The sequence below is a fragment of the Elephantulus edwardii genome, unplaced genomic scaffold (assembly GCF_000299155.1).
Source record: "Elephantulus edwardii isolate Elephantulus edwardi_28Jun2011 unplaced genomic scaffold, EleEdw1.0 scaffold00288, whole genome shotgun sequence".
Classification (NCBI taxonomy): Eukaryota; Metazoa; Chordata; class Mammalia; order Macroscelidea; family Macroscelididae; genus Elephantulus; species Elephantulus edwardii.
The window spans coordinates 2,423,662-2,433,236 of NW_006400038.1; the positions used below are offsets into that span (position 1 = coordinate 2,423,662).

The 9,575-nt window shown below is 43.7% G+C and overlaps 1 pseudogene; it reads left to right on the forward strand.

The window, feature by feature from the left end:
• The first annotated feature begins 7,506 nt into the window (after window positions 1–7,506).
• LOC102875093 lies at window positions 7,507–7,964 on the forward strand (annotated as a pseudogene).
• Window positions 7,965–9,575: the final 1,611 nt, after the last annotated feature.

The following is a 9,575-nucleotide window of genomic DNA, read 5'->3' on the forward strand; positions in this document are numbered from 1 at the left end:
CGTCTGACATACTTTTGGCATGTTGCAAGGAGGGACTGGTCCTTGGAGAGGGACATCATGTTTGGGAGAGTGGAGGGACGGCACAGGAGAGGATGACCCTCGATGAGATGGATCGATTCTGTGAGTGGAGTGGTGGGAATGAATGTGTTTGAGACAGCAAGGTTGGCACAGGATAGAACGGCGTTTAGGGTTGTACAAAGGGTCGCTATGAGTCGCAAATGACTCGATAGCACATAACAACAACAACTGTATGGGTTGGAAGTGGGAGTGACATCCACTTCCTAAACAACATGCCTCTGGAAACTCGATGAACTTTGATAAATGACGATAGTTATAGAAAGCCTTCAGTCCTTTTGTTCAAAGGCCACTGTGAGTCGTGCTAGACTCAAAGGCAATCAACAACAACAACATGGGAAGAGATTGCCCATCTTTCTCCCACGGAGCAGCTGGTGGCCTCGAACCTCTTTTTGAGACTGCAGCGCAGCTTCTTGCCACTAGGCCAGCAGAGGTGCCTATAAATGGTGCTAGGAACGCCTTTCTCCTGGTTTACGGATAGTTCTTTACGCGCACGCGCGCCACTTTCCCCGCCCCGACAGGCCAAGGCTTCGTTACGACATCGGGATGCGGCCACTAGACGTCACTGTAGTAGCCGGAAGTTGGGCGGCGGTAAGTGAATCGCGGCTGTTGAGGGCGTGTTGGGGTCGTGCTGGTGGGTTTTGGAAAGGTGGGAGTGAATAGTGCGTCTCAGGTTTTTTTTCTCCGTCCTTCCCTGGTGTCAGGCGTTACTGACTGCGGTTGTCACCCTCTCCAGCCACGTCTTTTCATACTTGTTGGGCGCGTAATTGTCGGACTGGAACCTACCAAACCAAATGCAGTGCAATCCGGTCGATACCGACTCTTAGCGACCCTCTCGGATTTCCGAGGCCGGAAGTCTTTCCGGAAGGAGAATACCCACCCTCTCCTTTGAAGAATCTGGCGAATTCAAACTGCCGATTAAGGTAGTTTTTGTTAGGTGCCATCAAGTCGAAAGCAGTTCATAGCGACTATGAACAACAGATCTGAACCTTGTCCATCCTGTAACATCCTCATGGTCTCTGCCACGCTAAAGCCCATTGTGGTAGTCACTGCATAAATACATCTTGAGAATCTTCCTCTCTGCCGCCAGTCTCTCTACCTTTCCTAGTATGGTGTCTCTTTCTAAGGACCAGTTAGTTCCTCCTGAAAACATGCCCAAAGTCAGTGAGGCACACAGCATTTCACCGTTCCTGCCTCTGAGAGGCACTCTGATTGCACTTCTTTTCAAGACAGCTTTTGGAGTCAATGGAATCAGTCCAGACCCGGAATGATAACTTCTAGGATAAAGATGACAAAGCTTTGTCTCACTTTCGGCGTGTTGATAGGAGAGGCTATTCCTTGGAAAGGGATATCATACTTGAAAAGGTAGAGGGACAGCAAAGGAGAGGAAGACTCAAACAGGTATATTGACAGAGTGATTGCAGCAGTGGCTTGAGAGTGTCAGAGACGGAGGATGGCACCGGATAGAACAAGGTTCAGATCTGTTGTTCATAGGGAGCTCTGGTGGCCTAGTGGCAAGAGGCTGTGCGGCAGTTCCTGAAGGCACAATGTTCAAGGCTACCAGCTGGTTTTCAGCAGAAAGTTAGGCATTCTCCTCCCATGCAGTTAACTGCATCTGAAAGCCCGCTGGAGGGTTAGCTATGGGCTGGTTCAGCCTCTACAGTATACACAACAAGGTCACTGTGAGTAGTACTCAACAGCGTCTAACATCATCAATTCCTCGTGACCCAGTGTCCCACAGAAGACACTGTGGGCCTTGTACCATCCTCACAACCTCCATTACATGGTGTATGTGTATTTTGAGGAGGAACCTCAATGAGATGGATTGACAAAGTCACTGCAGCAATGGACTTGACCACCGCAGAGACTGAGGATGGTGCAGGATCAGGCAGTATTTCATTCTGATGTGCACAGGGCTCTCTGAGTCAGAGCTCACTAGGGACACCGGGCAACAGCTTCAGTCTCCTGACTTAGATTTTTACTTCTCTGAGCTGTAACCATCTGTTAAAGTTTCTCAACATCTGTCATTTAAAAAATTATCTCCAGGTGACCCTTTATCTGTTCTTCTAATTTGTGACATTTGTCTGAATCAAGGCAAGTTTCTCTACATGTGTCTTCAACAACATTTTCTCCTTTTCCTCAATAAGGACAGCACAGTGATGATAATGATATGGCAGCATTAGAGGGTTGAACTGATGAAGGGAAGTCACCTAAGGGCACTGATTCTAGAGCTTTTTGTCGGATCTTGTACCTGTCCTGGTCAGCAGGTCAGGACTTGAACCTAGTGGTTTGTTACACTTGCCCCTTTTGGACTTGTGAGTCTCTGAAGCTGACAGTCTGAGAACTTGCTCCTCACTGATGACCTTTGGACTCATGAACAGAAGTTCTGAAGCCACACTGAGACCCTGCCTGCTGTAAAGATTTGAATTTCCCTCACACTCTTGACATCTGACCCACACACCTGGACTTGCCACCTTCTTTGAACATGTGAGCCATTTCTTTAAAATAAATCACTTTCTCACTCTCTCTGAACCCAGACACAAATTTCTTTATATGCCTTCAGTTCTGTTTTCTACTTGCTAACTCTCTTCCCTCCTCAGCTTCCGTTGTGGGTTCGTTTTCTTCTTGTGTCACTGAAGTGCCACTTTATTCAGGGCTCCGACCTCTGTCTGCACTTTGCCCTTGTCAACTGTGGCTTCAGAGATTCTTGACCTCCAGCTCTATAGCTCAAACCCTGATCTTCCTCCAGAAGGCCAACCCACACCTTCATGTAAATCCATCCTCATCATTTCCCTTCCACGCCAGTGATTCTTTCCATTCTTTAGTCTACACCTATTTTGCTGCTTCTGCTTAATCATCCAAAGAGAACTCTGGTGGTCATCCTGGACTCTCTCAGGCAGTGCAGTCAGCAGAGTTCTACAGGGTGCATTCTTAATGTCTCTTGATTCATTTCCTTCTCCTTTCCATATCTTCAGCTCAGGCCCTTCTCACTTCCTGCCTGTATTCTTGAAGAAGCCCAAGCTGGGTCCCTGATTCTGTTAGCCAGGCTCTTATGACTGAATTCCTGGAGTTTCCCTTTTAAGGTGCAGATAATCCCTAAAATATAAATCCATGACTGTGAATTACTGTGATGTTATTGTTGCCTAGTTGTTTTATTTGGTCAAGATTTAAGGCTTTATATTTCTTCCTTCTCCCACCCCCCAAGAAATTAACAGGCCTTTATTGCATGGTCTGAGAGGGATGCCAAGTGACCATGCATGGAGAAGGTAAAAATGGCATGATGGCAGTCAAGGACAGTTCCTTTATATATGGTTTTAGGGATGACTAGGGAAGATGGCATTTTGCTCAGAATTTGGTGTGTGGGGATGGTATGGGGAAGTGGTGCTTCTTGTTAACTTGGGTATGGGCTTTTATGATCAGGCCCAAAGCCTTATCAGGATCTGGTTTCTGGGTCTATGGTCTGGTGACCTTAGACATCATCAGGTTTCTTCAAGAAGTGATCAGGCCTAAGGGCAACTCTGACCTTCTTCCTCCATTCCAGACCTTAGAGGAATATGATGATTAGGGGCGGAGTTATCTCTGGCTACTTCCTGGTGTAGGAGGGACTGGTGTTGGTGTCCCATAAGATCTGAAGGAGAAGCATCATTTTCATGTGTTCTTGGGCACTGGCTCCAGAGATTGCAGTAAGACATTTTACTAAATATTCCTGAAAGAGATTTATAAATCATCGTTGTTGTTGATTGCCTTTGAGTCGAGCATGACCCAGCGACCCTATGAACAAAATGCCTGAAACCTCTCTACAACTATCGACATTTATCAAAGTTTATAGAGTTTCCAGAGACAAGTTGTTTAGGAAGTGGATGCCACTCCTGCTTCCAAACCTACCATAGAATGTTATTGGTTAAGTTACCTGCAATGCATAGCATAGCTGCATGTACAGCAGCTCTGAACCCTTCCCTATCCTGAGCCAATCTCCCTAATTCTGACACACCAACCCCCATCGCCCCAGTTACTGTATCAATCCATCTCATCTGTGGGTCTCCCTCTCCTGCGCTATCCATTCACCCTTCTGAGCATGATGTCCTTCTCCAAGGACCTGGCAAGGTGCCCAAAGTAAGTGAGGTGGAGCTTCAAAATCCTAGCCTCCAAGGAAGACTTGGTTTCACGCTCTCCAAGACAGACTACCTTTGGTCTGCAACACAGACCTACTGGTTTTCTTGACAGTCCATGGAATGTTCAAGACACTTCTCCAGCACTACAACTCAAAGGCATCTATTCTTCTGTCATCCCTAGTCACTGTTCAACTTTCTGTAGTACAGCAAGTAATTGAGAAACCATGGCTTGGTTTAGGTACACCTTTGTATCTAGACTGGTATCATTGCTCTTCACCACTTTGGAGAGGTCCATGACAACAGATGTTCCCAATGCAATTAGTCTTTAGATTTCCTGACTGCTGGTGTTAAGAGTCTTGATTGTAGATCCGAGCAAGCTGTAATTGCTAACAACCTGAATCTCTTGTCCATCTATTACGATGCTGCCAAATGGCACTATGGTAAGAATCTTTGTCATCTTGATGTTGAGCTTCAATCCATACTGAAGACTACAGTCCTTGGCCTTTTGCAGCAAGTGCTTCAAGTCTTCAGTTTCAGCAAGCAGGGTTGTGCCATCTGCAAATTGCAGGTTGTTAATGAGTCTCCCTTCAGTCTTGATGCCACACTCCTCAAAGCCCTGTTTCCTGAATGATCTGTTATGCAAACAGATTGAAAAGATGAGACAAGATGCATCCCTGATGCACTCCTTTCTTAATTTTGAACCATGCAGTGTTTCCTTGCTCTGTTTTGAGGACTGCCGCTTAGTCCAAGTTTCATATAAGCATGATCAAGTGTTCTTAGATTCCCATTTTCTTCAAGGTTAGCCACAGTTTATTGTGATCCACACAGTCAAATGCCTTTGCATAGTCAATGAAACACAGACATTCTGGTACTCTGCTTTCTGCCAAGATCCATCTGACATTGGCAATAATGTCGCTAGTGCCACGATCTCTTCTAAACCCAGCCTTTATTTCTGGTAGTTCTCTGTCAATGTACTATTCAAGTCTTTTCTGGATAGTCTTCAGCAAGGTTTTGCTAGTGTTTGATGTTAGTGATATGTATGATAATTTCCACACTCTGTAGGGTCACCTTTTTTTTTAAATGGGAATAAATATGGATCTCTTCCAATCATTTGGCCAAGTAGTTGTCCTCCAGATTTCTTGGCAAAGCTTAGTGAGCACATGCAGGACAGCATCTGTTTGCTAAAGTATATCAATTAGTAATCCATCAATTCCTAGGGCTTTTTTTCCCCCCCAAGTCCTTCAGAGCAGCCTGAACTTCCTCCTTCATCACCATTGCCTCTTGCTCATATGTTGTTTCTTGAAATTCTTCTGTGTCAGCCAATTCTTTTTACTACAGTGATTTTGTATACTCCCTTCATCTGCTTTTAATGCTTCCCAAATCATTCAGTATTCTTCCGATAGCATTCTTAAGCATTGCAACTTGTAGCTTGAATTTATTCTTTAGTTTTTTTTCAGCTTAAATGCTGAGTGAATTCAGCCCTTTTGATTTTCTGAGTCCAGCTACTTGCACATTTCATTATAATATTTTGCCTTGTCTTCCCAAGCAGTCCTTTGAAATCTTCTATTCAGCTTCTTAAGTGATTTCTTCCCTTTGCTTTGTCTCTTCTGACATCCATCTTGGTCTTTTCTTCTTCCTTCTTAGTAATGGCTTTTAGCATTCTTCATTTATGATATTCTTGTATCTTCCCATAGCTTATCTGGACTTCGTTCAGTAGTGTTCTAGGCCTTAAACCTATTCCTGAGTTGGTTTTTAAAGTAATGGGAGATAGACTCAAGGTCAAATTTTGATTCCTGTGAATATGATGTAACCTTCTTTAGTTTTAATTTGAACTTGCATATGAGCAGTTGCTGTTGATGGTTTGTTTCACAATCAATACCTGGCATAGTTTTTACTGCTGATATTGAACTTCTCCAATGGTTCCTTCCACAGATGTAATTTGATTCCTGTGCATCCCATCAAGTATAATCCATGTGTATACCCTGCGTTTATGTTTCTTTATTTGCTATGAATAAGTCATTGATTGTATAGAATTCTATCATTCTATCTCCAGCCTCTTTTCTGTCACCAAGTCCATATTTTCCAGCTGCTGATCCTTCTTCCTGATTCCCGGCTTTTGCAATCCAGTCACCCATTATTATGAAAGCATCTTGGTTACATGTTCGAGCGATTTCTGACTACAACAGTTGATAGAAATCATCTATTTCCTTCTTTTTCTCTCTGGTTGTAGGTGTATACGTTTGACTGATAGCGGTAATAGCAGATTTACTTGTACGTTTATGGTTATCTTGTTACAATATTGTATTTCAAGATGAATCTAGAAATGGCCTTTTTAACTAAAAAAGCGACCCCATTTTTTTTCATCTACACTATAGTAGATCATATGATCTTGGGATTCAAAATGTCCCAAGCAAATCCATCCCTTTTAACTAATACCCTTTATGTCAATATTTATGTGTTCCATTTCTCTCTTTACAATGTCTAGTTTTCCTAGAGTTAAAAAAAAGAAGGATCACTAGAAAGGGAGTTAGGATAGGGAGCAGCCAAGAGGGAATTCCTAGTTGCCTAGATGAAGTCTCCTGTTTGGTAATATAACTGCTGTGAGGGAGTTTATTTGATCTTGAACTGCAGTGAGCTGAGTTGTAATATCGTCTAGGTGCTCTTGGAGAGTTTTTGAGAGATGCTGGAATTTTTCTAGGCCTGCAATGTTAGTAGTAGCTCCTGTTATCATTCCTAGGCCAGACACTAAAGGGAGTGTTGCTTGTGTTTGAGGTGCTGGGTTAGAGAGATAGGTTGTCCCTCAGTCCCTGTTTTTCTATTTAGGGTGTTTGCAGAAACAACTGTCTTCTTTTAGAAACAGGAAGAGACCACTGTTTTCCATAATTAATAGATGAAGTCTCTGTTTTGTATATAACTGCTGTGAGGGAGTTGGTCAGCAGTCAGAAGTAGACACTATGTCTGCAGGCAAAGAAGAGACTGCTGCTTGCTTTCAAGCATCTTTAGAAGTGAAGAGGAGTTTGGGTGTTCTATATTTGGGTGTTCTTCCTGGTCATATGTTAGAAAGAAAGACTTGAGAGAGAGAGGAAGAAGGTGGTCCAAAGAAATGAACAAGTCTTTATTGTGTGGTCTTAGAGGGATGCCAAGTGACCACACATGAAAAAGGTCAAAATGAGCAGGCTTTATTTATATGAATTTTCTAATCTTGTTAAACTTAGCCTGCTATTTCAGATGATCAGAATAATTTTTTTTGTTTGTTTTAAAAAGTCTTCCATTCTGCTCTTCCACCGGAGGCCTACATGCCGCCGTTGCTGCCACCACCATGTCTCCAGTGATCCCAGAGAAGTGCCAGCACATTTTGCAAGTACTCAACACTTACATTGATGGGCGGTAGAAAATAGCCTTTGCCATCGCTGCCATTAAGGGTGGTAGTGCAAAGATAGGCTATGTGGTGTTGAGGAAAACAAATACTGACCTCACCTAGAGGAAAGGAGAGCTTACTGAAGAGGAGGTGGAGCGTGTGATCACCATTATGCAGAATCCACGCCAGTACAAGATTCCTGACTGGTTCTTGAACAGACAAAAAGATATGAAGGATGGGAAATACAGTCAGGTTCTGGCCAGTGGTCTGGACGACAAGCTCCATGAAGACCTGGAGTGAGTGAAGAAGATCCGTGCCCCCAGAGGGCTGCGCCACTTTTGGGGCCTTCGAGTTTGAGGCCAGCACACCAAGACCACTGGCTGCGGGGACAGACTGTGGATGTGTCCAAGAAGAAATAAGTCTGTAGGCCTGTCTGTTAATAGTTTATACACCTTAAAAAAAAAGTCATCCCTTCTACTGCTTATGTTATCTGTAGGACTGATAAGCAAACCACTGGTGAAAGTGGTGGTAATATCTTAGTTATTTGTTTATGTGTCTATCTGGTCCCTTTTCTGTTACCTCCTAACTCATTGAACTGTGTTTAGTAACTTACACTTAATAGAGAAATTAACTTAGTATACTTTGATGAATACTCATTTATGTATAAGCCAATACATTTTTGTTGTGTTTGTTACATGTCATTGAGTTGAGTCCTGGTGACTCTCTATAAACAACAGATTTGAAACCTAGCCTATCCTTTGCCATCCTTAAAATTTCTGATATACTTGAACCTATTGCTGCTGTCACTGTGTCAGTCTTTCTCATGGAAGATCTTCCACTTTCTCAAGCATAATGTCGCTGTTCCAGGATTTTCTCCTCGTTGAAACTTCTCTATCTTTGCTTCCAAGGAGCACTCTGGCTGTGCTTTCTCCAAGACTTATCTGTTTGTTCTTCTGGCAGTGCATGGGATAGGGACCTCTCCAAGGTACTGAAGATCAATGATGTCAGTTTGAAGACTGAGGTGTGCTGGGTTCAGACCATGGTCTTTTCAGTTGCTTGTGATGCATCTGAGAGCTGGACAGTGTAAAAAGATGACAGAAGAATTGATACCTTTGAAGCGTACTGAATATTCTATGTCAATACATTGTTGTTGTTGTGTAACGTAGAGTCAACAAACCCACAGCTGATCTTCTAGTGGGTTTTCAGAGAAAGTTAATCACATAGGAGATTGCCCATCCTTAACTCATGGAGCAAGTAGTGGGATTCAGACTGCATGCTTTCTGGATTGCAATGCAGCTTCTTGCCACTAGGCCACCAGAGCCCTTGTCAATACATTAGTTGTTGTTGTCGTTCTGTGCCGTCGAGTTGCTTCTGACTCATAACGACCCTATGTACAGCAGCCCTAAACTCTGCTCTGTCCTGTGCCAGTCGCACTGTCTCTGACACTCCCATCCCGATTACCCCAGTCACTGAATCAGTCCACCTCATAGAGGGTCTTCTCCTCCTGCGCTGTCCCTCCACCCTACCAAGCATGATGTCCCTCTCCAAGGACGAGTTCCTCCTTACAACATGTCCAAAGTATGTTAGACGGAGCCTCGGAATCCTTGCCTCCAAGGAACAGCCCAGTTTAAACCTCTCAAGGGTAAACCTGTTTGTTTTCTTAGCAGTCCATGGTAAATTCAATACTCTTCTCCAGCACCACAGCTCAAAGACATCAATTCTCCTTCTATCCTCCCTAGTCAAGAAGACAAAGATTCTCACCATCCCTGCTGTATGCCTTTCCCAGTTTTGAACCATACAGTGTTTCCTTGCTCTGTTCTGAGGACTGCTTCTTGGTCCAAGTATAGGTTTCGCATTAGCACGATCAAGTGTTCTGGGATTCCCATTCTTCTCAAAGTCAGCCACAGTTTGTTATGATCCACACAGTCAAACGCCTTTGCATAATCAATGAAGCACAGATAGACATTCTTCTGGTATTCCCTGCTTTCACCTAAGATCCATCTAACATCAGCTACAATAGCCCTAGTACC